At 48.6% G+C, this 16,996-nt stretch overlaps 1 protein-coding gene across 4 annotated transcripts in view; it reads left to right on the top strand.

The window, feature by feature from the left end:
• The window catches only part of RRBP1 (ribosome binding protein 1), a 48,339-nt gene that overhangs the window by 3,221 nt on the left and 28,122 nt on the right, over positions 1–16,996 (top strand). The window contains exon 2 of one of the 4 annotated variants that reach the window (XM_027559670.1): positions 3,428–3,535. The exons of the other annotated variants lie outside the window; for them this stretch is intronic. The gene's annotated coding sequence lies outside the window, so the exon portion shown is untranslated. The remainder of the gene's footprint in view (positions 1–3,427; positions 3,536–16,996) is intronic. 4 annotated transcript variants of the gene reach the window in all.

A 16,996-nucleotide genomic window follows, 5' to 3' on the forward strand; every position in this document is an offset into this window, starting at 1 on the left:
GTGCCGGGCCTTCATATACCGAAGACAAGTGAATCTCACGCGTGTCTGCAAAAGCTCCTGTCTAGAACTGTTCAGTAGGGTAGCCACACAGAAGTATTTAAACTTTAATAAAATGGAAGTTCATTTCTTAGTCACAAAGCCACATTTCAGTGCCCAGTGCCACATGGTGGTCAGCGCAGATTTCAATCTGTTCCCCTGCCACAGGGAGTCCTGAACAGTGCTGGTCTGAAGGTGGCTGGTGTTCCCTGAACATTGCTGCTGCTGCTAAGTCACGTTAATCGTGTCCGACTCTGTGCGACCCCATAGACGGCAGCACACCAGGCTCCTCTGTCCTTGGGATTCTCCAGGCAAGAATACTGGAGTGGGTTGCCATTTCCTTCTCCAATGTATGAAAGTGAAAAGTTAAAGTGAAGTTGCTCAGTTGTGTCTGACTCTTCACGACCCCATGGACTGCAGCCTACCAGGCTCCTCCATCCATGGGATTTTCCAGGCAAGAGTACTGGAGTGGGTTGCCAATGCCTTCTCCCCCTTGAACATTATGCCTCTGCTTTTCCTGATCATTTAGAGACAGTGTTGCGTTGAACCCTGTGAAGTGCCCATTCTGTAGGTCAGGAACAGTTGACTAATGGCAGTTCATGCGTGTCCACCTACTGAGATGTCACCTTAGAAAGTACTTTTGGACTGACTCGGGTGCACCTTACAAATTGCATGTTCAGGGCAAGAAGCAGGAAGCAGGGTCCTGCTCTGGAGAGATTCCTGCCTAAAAGCAGCACCATCAAAATGACCCAGTGTAACAGACATGGAAAATAGATATTGTGCAGAAAGCATATGGGAAAGTAAATATTTAATTCTAAGTCAGAGAACCTGGGCAAGAGGGCCATTTGACATTACCGAAAATTAACCTGGGGACTTCCTTGGAGGCTGTTTCCTTAGACTCAAAAGTTCAGGTGAGTTTCCTGAGACCGGCAGGCCGACTCCCATGGCCAAAGGCCAGGCACACATGGCCTGTTTCCTTTAAGTGCCCTGTGTGATGTGTCTCTCCCACCTGCTCAGCAACTCAGAGCAACTGTAATTTATAAAGAAGGTTTTGCAATTTCTACGTTGGATTATTTTAGCAAGGCTGCAATAGCAGCCGGTCTCTGAACCCTGCCTAGTCCAGTGTCCTGGTGTTTGCCTGCTTGACTGGCATCAGGTGTGCCCTGGCTATTGGCCGCGCTCTGTTATATTCCATGTAACTTCGAAAGGATTGTTGGTTAGTATTTGGAGAGAATTTTTCTGAGCAAGCGGCCTCATGTCAGTACTGCACGTAGAGCAGCATCAATCCAGTTAACAGAGATCCCAGAGTGACTGGCAGCTGCCTTCGTGTTGGTCGGAGAGACCATGCTGGAAGTGATCACCTAGCTATTGTGATCGTGAACATCATCGGCTGGCCTCAAAGTTGGAATAAAAGACCATCTTAGACTCAGGGCTTTAATGTCGTGCCCTGACCCTGGCTGAGGTGTGAGTGAACCAGGTGTGTTTCGGGCTGACTTGAGACTGGTTCCTGGCTGGGGCCACACCTGCATGGAGGGCACTTGGCCAGCACATGAGGTTTGTCCAGCCCCATGTTGCTAAACCACTGAGCCACCTTTTAAAATTGGAGAAGCTGTTGTTAAAAATCTAGATTTTGGAGCTTTCTTGGGGACAATGGGGATTTTTGGGCCCACGGGATCTGTTTCTTGGTGGCAGCCGTGGACTGCAGTCGCCTCCCTGAGCAGGGCCTGTGCTCTTTTCCCAGCCCCCACCCCTCACTATACCTTGCTTGGGTCCCTGGGGGCACTGTCTGCTCCCGCCTCTGAGAGCTCAGAGAAGCCGGAGGGCATCTGCCTGTGACCGGAGTAGTCCACCAGGGTCTCCCCCGAGCTGCAGCTTGGGGTGGCGGGGGAAGGGTTCTAATCCCCAGAGTAAGTGGTATGACCTTGGACATGACTTTGCCTTCCCGGGGCTTCAGTTTCCTCCTCATGTAAAATGGAACTAGGCCAGGTGGCTCCATCTTCCAGGCCACACACCTTGGTTTATCCTTCACTCCGTGCTTTCTCATACGTGTATTCTTCATGCCGGCAAACCTACCAGCTCTGTCCACTCACCCCGTCCCCCCCAGGCTGGCTGGGTGCCGAACCCTCATCCCCTGGTGTATTTCACGGGCTCTGGATGGTCTTCCTGCTCTGTCTTCACCCTCGCCTTCTGGTCTGTTCCCAGGGCAGGTCGAGCCACCCTGCATTAAGACCCTCCAAGGCCCCGCCTTCCCTCTGCCGCACTGCCGGCCCCACCCTCCGCTCTGGTCACACCGCTGCCCTCTGTTTCCTGGGCGTGCTCTGGCCTCAGGGCCTTTGCATGCACTGTGGTTCTCCCAGGGGAACTGGTTCCCAGACGGCCACGTGGCCACTCTACCTACTGTCCTCAGGTCGGCTCATGGGGCTGTCCCACTTCTCTGCACAATCACCACCTGATGTGTCGCATGTGTGACTGACTTTGTCACTTCTGTTCCTGGAGCATAAGCTCTCCCAGTGCAGGGACGTGTCTGCTCGGTTTCCCCGGGCAGCCCTGGCGCCTAGAACAGCAACGTATGGTAGATGCCTGTCCTGCCAGGCTAATGGAGAGGTGATTTTCTAGTGCGTGAGTTCTGTGAGTGTATTATAATTCCATCTCAAGTAGCCTGGATTGCTTAAGCATCAAATATAAACATGAAACATAAAATTCCAAAGCCAAGTGACGGTGGGGTTCCCTCCAGCCTGGCTCCTGCTGGGAGCTGATGGTTACTCGTGGCCACGCTGCCGCACGTGGGCCGTCCTCTGGTCAGCAGAGCCCAGGGCTCTGGAGTGACCCTCAGCAGAGGGCTCGGGCATCTGCTGTCCCCCCAGCACCCTGCCCTGCAGGCCATTAGATTGGCCTCGGTGCCACCTGTTCTCCGCTGTCTGTCACCCATGCGGGGCCTCGCTGGACCGGGCCCTTCCCAGGTGCCTCTGCTCGTTCCGGGAGGAGAATTCGCCATGAGCATCCTTACCTCCCGACCTAGCTGAGGAGTTAGACTGGCTCGTGGGGCAGCCGAGCATATCGGTGACGTACCCTTACTAGGAGCCAAAACACTCTTTTTGGTTTGAACAATGTGCTGCCTCTGAAAAGAGGTGGATTTTATGTTTTGTGAGCAGGAGTGTTCCTTAGTGGCAGGAGGCTAACTGACATTCCATCCCCGCTCCTTTTAGACAAACTCTGTGGGGCCGAGGAGCACAAGGGCTTGATGAGGCTAACCTCCTGCCTCCCCAACCGTGCGTCCTCGGGGCAGGGGCATGGGAGCTGAGAGCGGGGTGCTTGAGCAGGGGGTCGGGCTGGTCGTAGCCCCTTCCAGGCTGAGTCCACAGCCCTCGTCTCCTCCTGCCTTTGCTTTTAGGCAGAGAAACAGTTGATCCTAGACTCCGACCCCTTCTGATGGGAGGAACTGGCCCACTCATTTCACGCAGAACCGTGAGAGATCAGGTTCTGGCCCTCAGCCCAGGTGGTAAGTTTTCCTGGCACTTTTCATTCAGTGGTTAAAAGGTTCAACTCAACTGTAGCAAAACCGATTTCCTTTTTAATTAAGACTCACCCTGCATAGGAATTAAAGGTAACTTTGTTTCTGTTGAGTATGTTTTCATTTCCCAGGAATTCTAGACCAGTTGTAGTCATAAGAAAGAAAGATAATCCTGTGGGGAATTTTGTAGTAACCACAGTGATCGGGGGAGGGGGTCAGTACAGGAGAGTGACTGGGTGACCGATGCCGAACCGGCAGTCTCAGCAACACGTTGGGGCGTGGACGGGCCGGCAGTAGCCATGGCCAGACCCAGCCACCTCTTCCCTCTTAGGTTGGAAGCCCCAGGCCTTAGCAGTCTGGTGTCAGAAGCCACCAGGGACAGTATGGGCTGTGGGGAGTTAAGGCAGGAAGTACCCGCCCGCAGGACCTTGGTCTCCACTTCCCCTCTCATGGGAGCTGCATGGTCAGAGCACGTGAGCAACCTGAGTGGTATAGGAGTGGCTGAGCCGGTACAGACCCGCAAGGCATCAGAGATGCTCCTTCCAGAGCCACCTGGACTTATTTTCCTACCACATTGGCATACGTATATTTATATGCATTAACTCTTTACTAAAGTGAAGTCGCTCAGTCATGTCCTACTCTTTGCGACCCCGTGGACTGTAGCCTACCAGATTCCTCTGTCCATGGGATTTTCCAGGCAAGAATACTGGAGTGGGGTTGCCATTTCCTTCTCCAGGAGATCTTCCCGACTCAGGGATTGAACCTGGGTCTCCCGCATTGTAGGCAGACGCTTTACCGTCTGAGCCACCAGAAAGTCCTTACTAAAGTAAAACTCTGTACTAAAGTAAAATACAAATATCGCAAAAGGCACCACTGTGTCTACAGCTTAATAAAGGTCCATGGGGCAGCACCGTGTTTAACCAGCAGACTAAGAAATGTGATCCCCCAGCAGTTCATCTGGTGCCCCTCAGCTGTTGCCCCTCCTGGAGGGTCACTGCCCTCCTGACCTTTAGCTCGCGGGTCCCTCCGCCCCCAGGTGAACTCAGGGGGAATGGACTCACACGCGTGTTGCTCTTTGGGTCTCCACTTGACGATGCATGTGAACGTGAGGTCCGTCCGTGCTCTGGGGCTGTGGTGGGTCATCCCTGTATTGTGTGTTCTCCATGTGTCACTCTGGAGGGGCACTCAGGTAGTTTCCAACTTGGGGCTTCTGTTACGATATATAATAAATTACATTATAAAGTGTAGTCTTGCCCCTGACTTTGATGACTGACAGTGTGCACTCTTCCCCCCAGCGCTGGTCCTCTGTTGTACCCCTGCCAGCGTTGTAGAGCCTGGACTGTAGTCCACAGTGGCTGACTGCAGAAAGGAACCAGGTGAGGCTGAGTTACCACTTCTCCTGATGACAGGTCCCTGCCTCCCGCCACCCTCACCCTGTCCTAGAGGTGGCAGTCCTTGGCTGCAGAGTTCTTCATCAAAGATGAGCCTTTGCAAAAGCCTTGTGGAAGGGTCAGATTTTACCAGTGGTGGTGTTTTAGTTGCTAAGTCGTGTCTGATTCTTGCAACCCCCAGGACTGTAGCCCACCAGGCTCCGCTATCCATGGCATTTCTGCCCACGAGCAAATGCTGTCCCAGCAGAAAGGAAGCCCCTTGCTGTAAATGCGGGAGAAGCTCGCAGAGAAGATCAACAAAGCCAGAGTTTCATTTTTAAAAAAGATAAGTCAGGGTGACACGTATCAAGCAAAACTGGTCATGGAAAGGGAAAATAATATTGAGTGTCAAATGGGACTTCACTACAGATGTGGTGACATTGAAAAGATGAGTGGTTTTCATGAACAACTTGTGCTCAGTAAGAGTCTACCAGTGTCCTAAGTGTTTATTAGAACCTGGAGGATCCAGGGGAGGAAGCTGCACCACACTGTACATACTAGACATCTTTTTTCATCCCAACGTGGCAATGATTTTGCAACTTTTAGCAACATAAGTCAATTTCTAGGAAAACGTAATTTAACAACACAGCTAAGAAGACAACCAAGAACCTGATGAAAGGGGTGCCTTCAGGAGCTCTATACTGAGCATCACACTAAATAGCAAGACACCCAGGTATTTCACTTTGAGATGAGAAAGAATGGGGTGCTTGCTGACACTCCTCTCATGCACAGTGTTGGCAGTCCTGCCCTGTGCCAACACTCAAGAAAAGTGAAGCTGAAGATAGAAAGATGGGAAAGAAAGGAACAGGATCTACAGGCAATATGCTTACATGTGTCGAAAAATTTTTTAATCTATACTCTTAGTAGAAACAGGCAAGGTTGCCTGGAGTGGAGGGGTGGGCAAGAATCACCAGAGATCAATTACTTGTCAGTGTCACCAGCAACAGAGAAGGAAACTTAAGAGAGGCAATGTGTGCAATAGTGTAAAAATGGAAAAACCAAAAAAAAATACCTTTCCCCAGTAAGACTGCATGGCATGTGTTCTCTTCCCCGACCAAGGTACCTGTGCTGTTGCGATATGGTTCCCGCCTGACCGATGTTTAGTGGAACTGTTGTAGGAAGGGGGAGGCCCCCCCTTCAGGGCCCCAAAAGCCGGCTCTTGTCTGACACTCGGAAAAGAATTGTCTGAGGAGACAACGTGCTGACAAAGCAAGAGATTTTATTGGGAAAGGGCACCCGGGTGGAGAGCAGTAGGGTAACGTAACCCAGGAGAACTGCTCTGCTACATGGCTCGCAGTCTTGGGTTTTATAGTGATGGGATTAGTTTTCCGAGTGGTCTTTGGCCAATCATTCTAATTCAGAGTCTTTCCTGGTGGCGCACGCATCGCTCAGCCAAGATGGATGCTAGCGAGAGGGATTCTGGGAAGAGGACGGACACGCAGTGTCTCCTTTTGACCTTTCCTGAACTCTTTTGGATGGTGGTGGCTTAGTTCCATATTCCTTACCAGGATCTCCTGTCATAAAACAACTTGTGTGAATGGTTACTAAAGGGCCTGGCCAGGGTGGGCGGTTTCAGTCAGTGTGCTTCCCCTAACAGAACCTGCATTCAGAGATGCTCAGGAGCATGGATGTGCTGGGGTTAGACTGAACGCAGTGGGAAACCATTGATCCCACTCCCTGGGAGCCCCGTGTCCGCTGCAGAAAGAACTCTGCATGTCTGAATAGCCTGTGTGTGTCTTGAGGAGTCGGGGTTCCTGATTCCTACCTTGTGGGGTATGGTCTTCACTGATGAGGCAAGAAAATTTAGATCTATTTATGTACCTAAGTTTTCCAAAGACTATTATTTTGGAGAAACACAAAAACATGTCAGTGGTTTATTTATTTATTTATTTTTCCTTAGGCAAAGAAATTGAATCTGAAATGGCCAATGAATAAGCCAAGGCTTGGAATAGAGTGCATTTCTATTTTTGGTGTTTTAGCTTTCTTTAAAATGAATAGCATTGTTTCTTGAAAATAGGAAGTCAGTTATTTCCATCCTCTTAGAACATGAAATAGATTATTTCTGAATATATCTTTCAGTTACCGATTTTTCTCTTAGTTTTTCTGGGTTTAAAAAAAAAAAAAAGAATTAGAGGTTGCCCTTAAAATTTAAGATGAGGTGATCTGAAGATTTCATGTTAGATGGAGTTAATAAGGGAAGTGAAGTTGCTCAGTCGTGTACGGCTCTTTGTGATCCCATTGACTGTAGCCTACCAGGCTCCTCCGTCCATGTTTTCCAGGCAGGAGTACTGGAGTGTGTTGCCGTTTCCTTCTCCAAAAGTGAAAGTTGCTCAGCTGTGTCTGACTCTTTGCGACCCCATGGACTGTGCAGTCCTTGGAATTCTCCAGACCAGAATACTGATGTGGGTAGCCTTTCCCTTCTCCAGGGGATCTTCCCAACCCAAGGATGGAACCCAGGTCTCCCACTTTGCAGATGGATTCTTTACCGGCTGAGCCACAGGAGAAGCCCAAATAAGCATTCTCTAAAAAGTATAGCTGGGCTTGCAGGGTAGTAAAAGAGATTGCCAGAGGCCATAAGCCCCCTGGGAGGGGGTAAGTGGCAGGGACACGGAGGCAAGCTGGCCCTGTGGTGTAAGCTGGTGTCATCATCCAGAGTCTGGGTCTTGGGTCTTTGGCTTTTACGTCCAGGTGGGAGCTGTATTGGGGGAACGGAATCTCCTCCATATTCCCGTGTAAAACCTGCGCTAAAAGGGCTGCTGGTTGGGGTGGGGCGTGGCATGGAGATGATAAGATGATTTGTCCTGAGGCAGGAGAGGCTGGGAATGTTTGGCTGGGGATGATGCTGCCGCTAAAACTCTGTCCTCACTGTTGCTTTCTCCTAAGGCCTTGTTGAAGCAGAGATAAAATAGCTCTTTGGAGACAAGCCTGAAATTCAGACCAGACAGGATTACCACTGATAAAATCCCCCCAGAGACACTATTAAGAGGTATAAAAGTACTGAAAACCAATAATGGGGAAAAAATAGCACCAGGGAAAAAACAAGGCAAACTTGGGGAAAAAAAAAAAAAAAAGAACCTCAAAGGACTGATTGATTACAGAGCTGGTTAGATTCAGCTGAAGAGACAATCGGTGAAGTGGAACACAAGTCCGAGGATCTCTCCTGAGTGGTGGCAGAGGTTGAGGTGCAGTTAGGAGTTACTGAAGAAAAGCAGGAGCATTGCTTCCCAGAACCCATGAAACGTGAGAAGGCATGGTGAGCCTGAATTAGATGATTAAAAATAACTACATACCTAAAGGTTTTGTTGAATCCTCAGAACCCAAAAGATGGATCTTAAAAGTAATGAGATCTTTTTTTTTAAAAGGTCTTATAAATGATAAATTGACAACATGCCTTTTAATACTAAGCACGTCCGCCCCTCCCCCCCACCAAAAAAAAAAAAAAAGCCAGAGAAATAAAACAGTATCTTCAAAGCGGTGAGAGTAAGTAACTCTCAGCATGGAATTCTGTACTCAGCTAACCATTCATGGTGAATGACAGTGAAGGAAAGAAATCCTTTCAGGGCTGCAAGAACTGAGAATGTTGCTAAGAGGAGATTCTTGATGAACCAGGTGGTCAAGGATGTGCTTTGGGGAGATTCAGAGATGCAGGAGGCCTGCGACGCAGGAAGCAGTGACTAGCAGACAGACGGGGGACCATTTGGGAAATAGAAGCATGAGTGTCTGGAACTGCAGAGTACCTGCAGGTGGTCCAGGTGTGTGTGAGGGAGAAGCAGCTTGGGGGGAAAGGAACCCCCCTTCATGGAGGCCCCAGACCCAAGCCTTCTGTGGCGCTCCCTTTGCTGGGAAGTGTCTGCTGTCAGGTGTGTGTGTTAAGAGAATGTAAGGGGAAAAGGCATTTTAATCACATTTTTTTTTTATTAATCACAATTTTTTAAAAGAGCACTTGCACATAGACACACACAAAAGCAGAAGAGTGTAACTTTCAAATGCAGAGGACAAGATGTCTAGTGGAATGCAAAATAAGAAAATAAGTGAGGAATAAGCAAAGAAAAAGTACTGTAGACAAGAATAACAAGATGAAGGTGTAAATGAGTCCAAATACACAGCAAATCACAGTAGATGTTGATGAACTGGACCTACCAGTTACAAAGACAAATTGCCATGCTCGTCTTAATATAAAATCCAGCTATATGCTATTTTTAAGAGTTCCACTTAAAACATGACCCCAGAAAGGTTGGAAGTGAAGAACAGAAAATGATTCTAGGCCAATATTAACCCTCCCCAGAAATTGATGTAACTTTTAAAATAATCAGACAATGAAGTGAAAAAAAATCATTAGGGATAAAGAGGATCACTTTATAATAGAGGATAAAATAGTAGACACTTTATTAGGAAGATGTCACAGTTCTGAGTTTTTTTTTTTTTTTTTTTTTCGTATTAAAGACACATTCTTTAATGACTGAAGAAGGGTCTTCATCATACACTTAAAATAAGGCAAATGCTCAGGACTGTGGCTCTGCACTCTGAGTCACAGCCACAGTGGGCACAGGGGTGAACATGCCTAGGAGAGCTCCGCCTTCAGTGCATTTCTTCATAAGTTTTGTTCAAGACAAAACCTTCCTTGACCCCAAACGAACAAACACAAGACTGACTTCAAGTGATGGACACAGCACATGGCCACGGAGATCCTCAGAGCTCCCTGTACTGATACACTAACGCCAGCGTCAGAAATGGGCCTGTGGCCTTGGGGAACGATCCAAACCCTGACTCAGCTTTCTGAAGCAAATGGTGTGACGAAGGCAGGTCAGGGGAGCCGAGTCTGCAGGAGGACACGGCGGCCCGACCTGTTCTGGCGACTGTCACCGGTGGCTCCCGTGCCTGCTGACACAGACACCACCAGGGCAGACACCCCGAGCCACCAGGCAGGACGCCGGAGAGGCCAGAGAAGTGGTGCGGGTGGGCAGCAGGGCGCCCGGTTCTGGAGGAGACGCTGACTGCAGCCCCTCACGTGTGCAGGGTGATTTTATATTCTAATAAGATGCCCTCCCAATAAAGCACAGATTGACAGATTCCCAGGAGAAACTGACAAATCCATGCTCATGGAGGGAGATTCTTAAAGCTCTCAATAGCTGTTAGATTAAATTGACAGAAAATGAATGGGGTTCTACAGAAGGTTATACACTGGAACATGTGGCCTTCAGTCCACAGGGTACATTGTGGTTGTTCAGTCACTCTCAGTCCGACTCTTTGCAGCCTCATGGACTGCAGCACGCCAGACCTCCCTGTCCCTCACCATCTCCTGGAGTTTGCCCAAGTTCACATCCATTGAATCGGTGATGCCATCCAGCCATCTCATCCTCTGCCACCACCTTCTCCTTCTGCCTGCAGTCTTTGCCATAGGACATGTTCGTAAAAGCTGACCACAATCTAGCAAAACACCCCAACACCATAATCCAAGCCAGTGCTTTATCAGACTGCAGGCCCAGCGTGTTATGACCCTCAAAGTCAATTTAATTTGTTGTGAAAAACTTTAAAAAAATGTTGATGGCTTAGTAGATACCAGTGCATGACACATGCAAATATTGAGTTACTGTTTCATGAAAGTCTTATTATTTATATGTTCATATACATACTGTTGGAGAAGGCAATGGCACCCCACTCCAGTACTCTCGCCTGGAAAATCCCATGGGCGGAGGAGCCTGGTGGGCTGCAGTCCATGGGGTCGCTAAGAGTCGGACACGACTGAGCGACTTCACTTTTCACTTTCATGCATTGGAGAAGGCAAGGGCAACCCACTCCAGTGTTCTTGCCTGGAGAATCCCAGGGACGGGGGAGCCTGGTGGGCTGCCGTCTCTGGGGTCGCACAGAGTCAGACACGACTGAAGCGACTTAGCAGCAGCAGCAGCAGCAACATACGTACTGTTGGAGAAGGAAGTGGCAACGCACTCCAGTATTTTTGCCTGGAGAATCTCATAGACAGAGGAACCTAGCAGGCTACAGTCCATGGGGTCACAAAGAGTCGAACACGACTGAGCAACTTCACTTTCACTTTCATACATATTGTGCATATAAGAGGGTGCATGTATGTGTCCTGGGTCAAGTTATCTTCCTGGATCATGGTTACAAGTGTAAAAGCTTCGACCTGTATCACACAGAATGGATCCTCTGATGGACAGTGCAGTTGAATTAGGATTGTTGATGGTAATTCAAAGCCCTCACATGTTAGAAATGTTAAGAATGTTAGGAATGTTAAGTTAACGCTGCCACTTGGTGAGTCAGAGGTCTTTTGGGAACTGGAGGATACTTCAAACTGAGCACCGATGAAAATAGTGCATTGTAGCTTGGAGGATGAAGCTACAGTAGTACTTTACAGGAAAACTTATTACCTTAAATGTTTCCTACAAGAAAAAAGAAAAAAAGGCCTGAAAGTTTATAAATGTTCATGTCAAGCAGTTAGAAAGAACAGAAGGAACCAATGAAAGTTAGAAGAAGGAGTGATGAAAATTAATTATGTAGACTGAATCACAAACCCATAAACGGGTCCTGGAATCATCACTGAAATTGAAATAGCAGTTAAAGTCAGCTCTCTACCAAAGGGAACCTTCATACACAGTTGGTGGGGATGTCAATTGGTGCAGCCACTGTGGAAAAGAAGAGTATAGAGGTTCCTCAAAAAACTAAAAATAGAACAACCATATGACCCAGAAGTTCTGCTCCTGGGTATGTATCAGAAGGAAAACAAAAGCACTAGTTCAAAAAGACACATGCACCCCAGTGTTCCTAGCAACAGTATTTACAATAGTCTAGAGGGGAAACAACATGCATGTCCACAGACAGATGGATAAAGAAGATGTCAGATGCGTATATTATATATAGTGAAATACTGATGGAATACTACTCAGCCATTAGAAAAAGAATGAAATTTTGCCATTTGCCACAACATGGGTGGACCTAGAGGGTGCTGGACCTAGAGGGTATTGTGTGAAGTGAGATGAGTCAGACAGAAAGAAAAATACCACGTGCTATCACTTATATGTGGAATCTAAAAAATACAATGATCTAGTGAATATAACAAAAAAGAAGCAGATTCACAGATAATAGGAAATAAATTAGTGTTTACCAGTGGGGGGATGGGAAGGGGGAGGGGCTGGACAGGGAAAAGGGATTAAGAGGTATAAAATAAGCTACAAAAATAAAATGAAATAAAACAAGCCCTAAAAGTATATTGTACAACATGGGGAGCATAACCAATCTTTTATAATAACTATGGATGGAGCAGCTTTATACTTAAAAAACCTTTAAAAATTGTGAATCACTATGATGTACATCTGTAACTTATATAATCTTATACAGCACCTATATTTCAATTTTTTAAAAAAGCAGCTCTATACCCACTCCTCCCCCTCCAGGAACAGATCGCGAAAAACCAGACTCTGACGGTTTTACAGGCCATTTCTTCTGAATCTGCAAAGAACAGAGGGAAAGGGGTGATCCTCAGCTTATGAGACTGAGGCGACCTTGCTGCCAAGACTGTGGAAGCACAGTCTGAGGACGATTCTGCCTCCCCTCACATGAGAGCTCACCCCCCCGAATCCCCCAGAAAAATGTCAACAGACCAAATCTAGTGAGGGATTATGAAGGAAAAGACTCACCATCAAGAAGTGTCTACACACTCAGAACCATCTGTGAGTTAACACTAGAATGTATGTTATTTTAGTTCAACCCATTTCAGATTAGAGAAAATATCGAGTGATAAAGAAAAAGCACTTGTTCAAACTTAATGCCCAGTTATTAAAAAGGAAAGGTAACTAGGAATATAAGACAGCTTAACCTGATACTCATAAAAAGTTTTCTACCAACACAGCATCGAATAGTGACACATCAGAAATGGAGACTCAGCGACAAGACCAGCAAGCCTGCTCAGAGTTCTTGCCGGGCTCAGGGACATGAGAAAAAGAGATGCGATGATATGGCTTAGAAAGCAAGAAACGGCTGTCTTTTTTCATAGGTGATTTTTTTTTTTCTTGAAGAGAATCCATAAACTCCTGTATTTGAGGAAAGTTTAGCGTAATATCTGGGTAAACAACACACATGCAAATATGAATAACTTTGCTGGATGCCTGTAGCTAGAAATAGAAAAAGGTATCTTTTTCTTGTACACTTAAAAATAGCAATAACCTTAAAAACAAAAAAGACGTGTAAGACTTTCTATAGAGATCATTAAAGCTCTTTGCAAGTATAATATAAAAGGATATTTAAATAAGTGGAGTGCTACACGCTCTGTTCAGTGACAGTTCCCATGGTGTACAGTCAGCTGTCCCCACCTTCATCTGTAAATTCAGTCTGTTTCAAAAATCCCGATGGAATTGGGATTTGGAGGGGATGTGTGGGCCAAAATGTGGTATTGATGCTGGGCACAGATAAGTATGCAGGTGGGACAGAGTGTAAGTCCATCAGACCTGGTGGCACAGAGGCAACTGTGCAAGGAGGAGAAGGGAGGAGAGTGGACCAGTTCAGAAGGGGTGCCAGGTAATTTAAGCCATGAGAGAAGCTGACACTGTTTCCTGTCATATGCCAGAGTAAATCCCAGGTGATTAAACCAAACTACGAAAAGCTTTCTGAAGTGTGTGGCAGAAAATAAAACAGTAAAGGGCTTCTCTCCCAGTGGCTGGGACCTGGGTGGCTGAGGCAGGGGTGTAGGGAGGTTTTCACTCTGTATCAGCTGTTTTGTGCCTTTCAAGTTTTGGCCCCTGGGAGTGCATTGCCTCTTTACACGACTGAGTGATTATTTAGATTGAAAGGAGAGCAAAAGTTTTTTCCTTAAAAGAAAAAGGAAACAGATTATCTTTGACTCTGTGGCTGGTGTGCTAAGTCGCTCAGTTGTGTCCAACTCTTTGCAACCCCATGGACTGTAGCCTACCAGGCTCCCCTGTCCATGGGATTCTCCAGGCAAGAATACTGGAGTGGGTTGCCATGCCCTCCTCCAGGGGATCTTCCCGACCCAGGAATTGAACCTGCGTCTCTTACATCTCCTGCATTGGCAGGTGGGTTCTTTACCACTAGTGCCACCTGGGCAGCCCCAGACTCTGAGGCAATAGCTGTGATACAAGAAAACACTGTGAAAACAAGATGGTTGAAAATGAAACCAAAGACTTGTTATTCAGTTGCTAAGTTACGTCAGCTCTTTGCACAACGCCATGGACGGCAGCACACCAGGCTTCCCTGTCCTTCACCATCTCCTGGAGTTTGCTCAAACTCATGTCTGTTGAGTCAGTTATGCCATCCAACCATCTCATCCTCTGTTACCACCGCTGTCTCTTCTTGCCCTCAGTCTTTCCTAGCATCAGGGTGTTTCCCAAGGAGTCAGTTCCACAGACTTGGATACATTGAAAACAACAAATGGTTCATATCCAAGCTATGTAAAGGACACCTATAAATCAAAGAAAAAGGCAGCCCTTCAGAAGACAGGCCAAGCATGTGAGCAGGCTACATCACAGGAGAAGTGTGAAATGCTCATCTCCGTGGGAGGCCCAGCATCACTGGCATCTGGCGGGGACATGTCTAGAGGGTGAGGGGAGGATGGGGCCTCGTGTTGCCCCAGGGAGCAGTTGGCAGCATCTGGTGGCACAGTGCCCACCCTGGGCCAATGGTGTGTTCTGGAGGATAAAATGTTGCCCAGTGACACTCGCAGGGCTGGTCCCATGCAGCCCTTGCCAGGGTGGTCCTGGGCTTGACCGGTGGGCACCCATGGGTGAGCTTGGGAGTACGTTGGGTGTTGGTCCTCTGTGGAAGGAAAGATGAGACACTGAATGTTTATCTAAAGTAAATGGGGGAAACGTTTGGATTTGCTAAACCTGGGTGGTGGATAAATGGACGTTCAGAGTATTTTTCTTAATCTTCTGTATATTTGAGATACTTGATGATGCAGTCATATCTGCTAACGTCCCTATTCTGTTGTCATTCTGTTTTAGTTTTGTGCCTTCCTGGTAAGTCACCTTACACCCAGGAAATGGGGCTGGGTCTCTTTGACACCCCCCTCCCCACCCCCTGCTATAGTTTCTCGGAGTGCCCACACATGGCCCCCCATGGCACAGCTGGGTGGTGACACGACCCAGCCCCAGGAGTGCTGTTGAGAGTCCTTTTGCAAAACCACCCCAAATCCCTGTTGCCAGATTGGACTGACCTCGCTAAACTGCACTAGCCTGGTCAGACTGAGTGAATCAGCAACAGTAGTCCATGCTTGGGGTGTCCACACAACCTCTGTTCCCCAGTCCTTACTCCCAGGAGCGGAAGAAAGCCATGCCCTCAGCACCTCCAAGGTGGGCCCAGGGTTTCAGCCATGGAGCCTGGGAGTGGTTCCTGAGCCTCGGGCCGGCCGTCTGCTCCCTGTGCTGGCTGGCCTTCTGCTTCACACACTAAGCAGATCGGCCGTTGTAAATAAACGTGTACATTTCGTAGAAGTTTCTGGGATCGACAGCACAGATTCTCTGTGGTCAGCCCACTCGGGATGCAACGGCACACAGCACAGTCTAGTGGAAAACCTTGTGGGAGGTTTCTGCCAGGGTCCTTTGACTGTGTGTGGAGCACCTGGCAGGCTAACCTCGAAGACTGACCTTGAGTGTATTTGGAAGCGTAGGAAGTGATGGCCTCAGATGTCCGTCTGCCCATGCAGAGGGAAATACTCTCGCAGCTGGCTTCTCTCCACTCTGCCCCCGACAGAGAATATCTTGTATCCTGTGTTTGCCTAACTTGAGAGCCAAAGCCAGCTTTTCATCCATGGCTTTTCTGCCCAAACCACTCGGCTGCAGAATCCATGGTGCTAGAAAGGGGATGAAATCGGGGGTGGCAGTGGTGGGGGAGCTGAGATGGGGCAGGGCAATGCCTGTCCTGGGGGCTGGGGGCCCAGGGCCTCCATGGGACCTGCCCGCCAGGGCACGTTGGGGACCCAGGGCTTGCAGACCCGCAGCCGCATGACCCGGGCCCCTGGCCAGGTGCTGCCTCTGGAGAAGAGTGTTGCAGAGGGGTTTTGTATCCACTCTTTCTCGGGTTCTTTTCCTGGATATTGGGTAGAGTTTCCTGTGCTGCACAGTAGGTCGGAGGATTTTTGTCACCTGAATAGGATGGATGTCATGATTATGCTATTGCTTCATACCTGAAGCATGTCCATGTTGGCAGAGTTCTGAGGGGTCCTTGTGAGGACCCAGCATTTCAGTTGTGGACGCCCACCGAACAGCAGGGATTAGAAGGGGATGGTGGAACCTTCCAGCTTCTTGTCCCCACCCTCCCACCTCCTGGGCCCCTCCCTCCAGGCTTTTTGCACTCAGCTGTGAGTGTGGTCCCGGAGGCTCCTGACCTCTGTGTGTGTGGCACCCACGGCCAGAGGTCAGAACTCGCTGCCCCAAGACCTGGAGGCTCCATGAGCCCCCTCGGGCTTGTGGACGAGGATGTGGAGTTTGACCCAGAGCTGCAGCCCCCGGCAACAATCTGGGAGAGGTAAGTGTCCAGCTGCCCCTGAGGAAGGTGCTGCCCTGGAGAGCAGGGCATACATAGTCCACCCTCCTCCTGCAGGGGTTTCGTAGAAAGACAGCAAAGTCATACGTTTTTCCTACAATGAGAGTGATTTTCCTTAGAATAGGATGCTGAGCTCAGTCCCTCCTCTCAAACCCGCTAATGTCAAAATTTGGATTCCATGGCTGTTTAGAAGCCCCCACTCGCACAGGAAGAGAAATCTCATTTTAAGCCACTGAGAAGCCTGGGCCTGGCCTATCCCAGCTCCAGAGATTTGGGGAACCGCTTAGCTCTCCTCCTTTGCCCCTGCCCTCCCCCAGCCTCTCACACACGCGTTCCCATAGCTACTGCACTGCTGGTCCTCCTGGGTCAGCAGGTCAGGTCTGACCCCAGGTCAGGGCACTGGAACTATGATACCAGCAGCAAAATTAGTTGGTAAACATTGAGTGTATCCAAGAAACGGACCCCTTGGAGTTCCTCGCTGAAGTCAGGTATAGCCCGGCTGACAGCT

This window comes from Bos indicus x Bos taurus, chromosome 13 (assembly GCF_003369695.1).
Source record: "Bos indicus x Bos taurus breed Angus x Brahman F1 hybrid chromosome 13, Bos_hybrid_MaternalHap_v2.0, whole genome shotgun sequence".
In the NCBI taxonomy this organism is placed as follows: domain Eukaryota; kingdom Metazoa; phylum Chordata; class Mammalia; order Artiodactyla; family Bovidae; genus Bos; species Bos indicus x Bos taurus.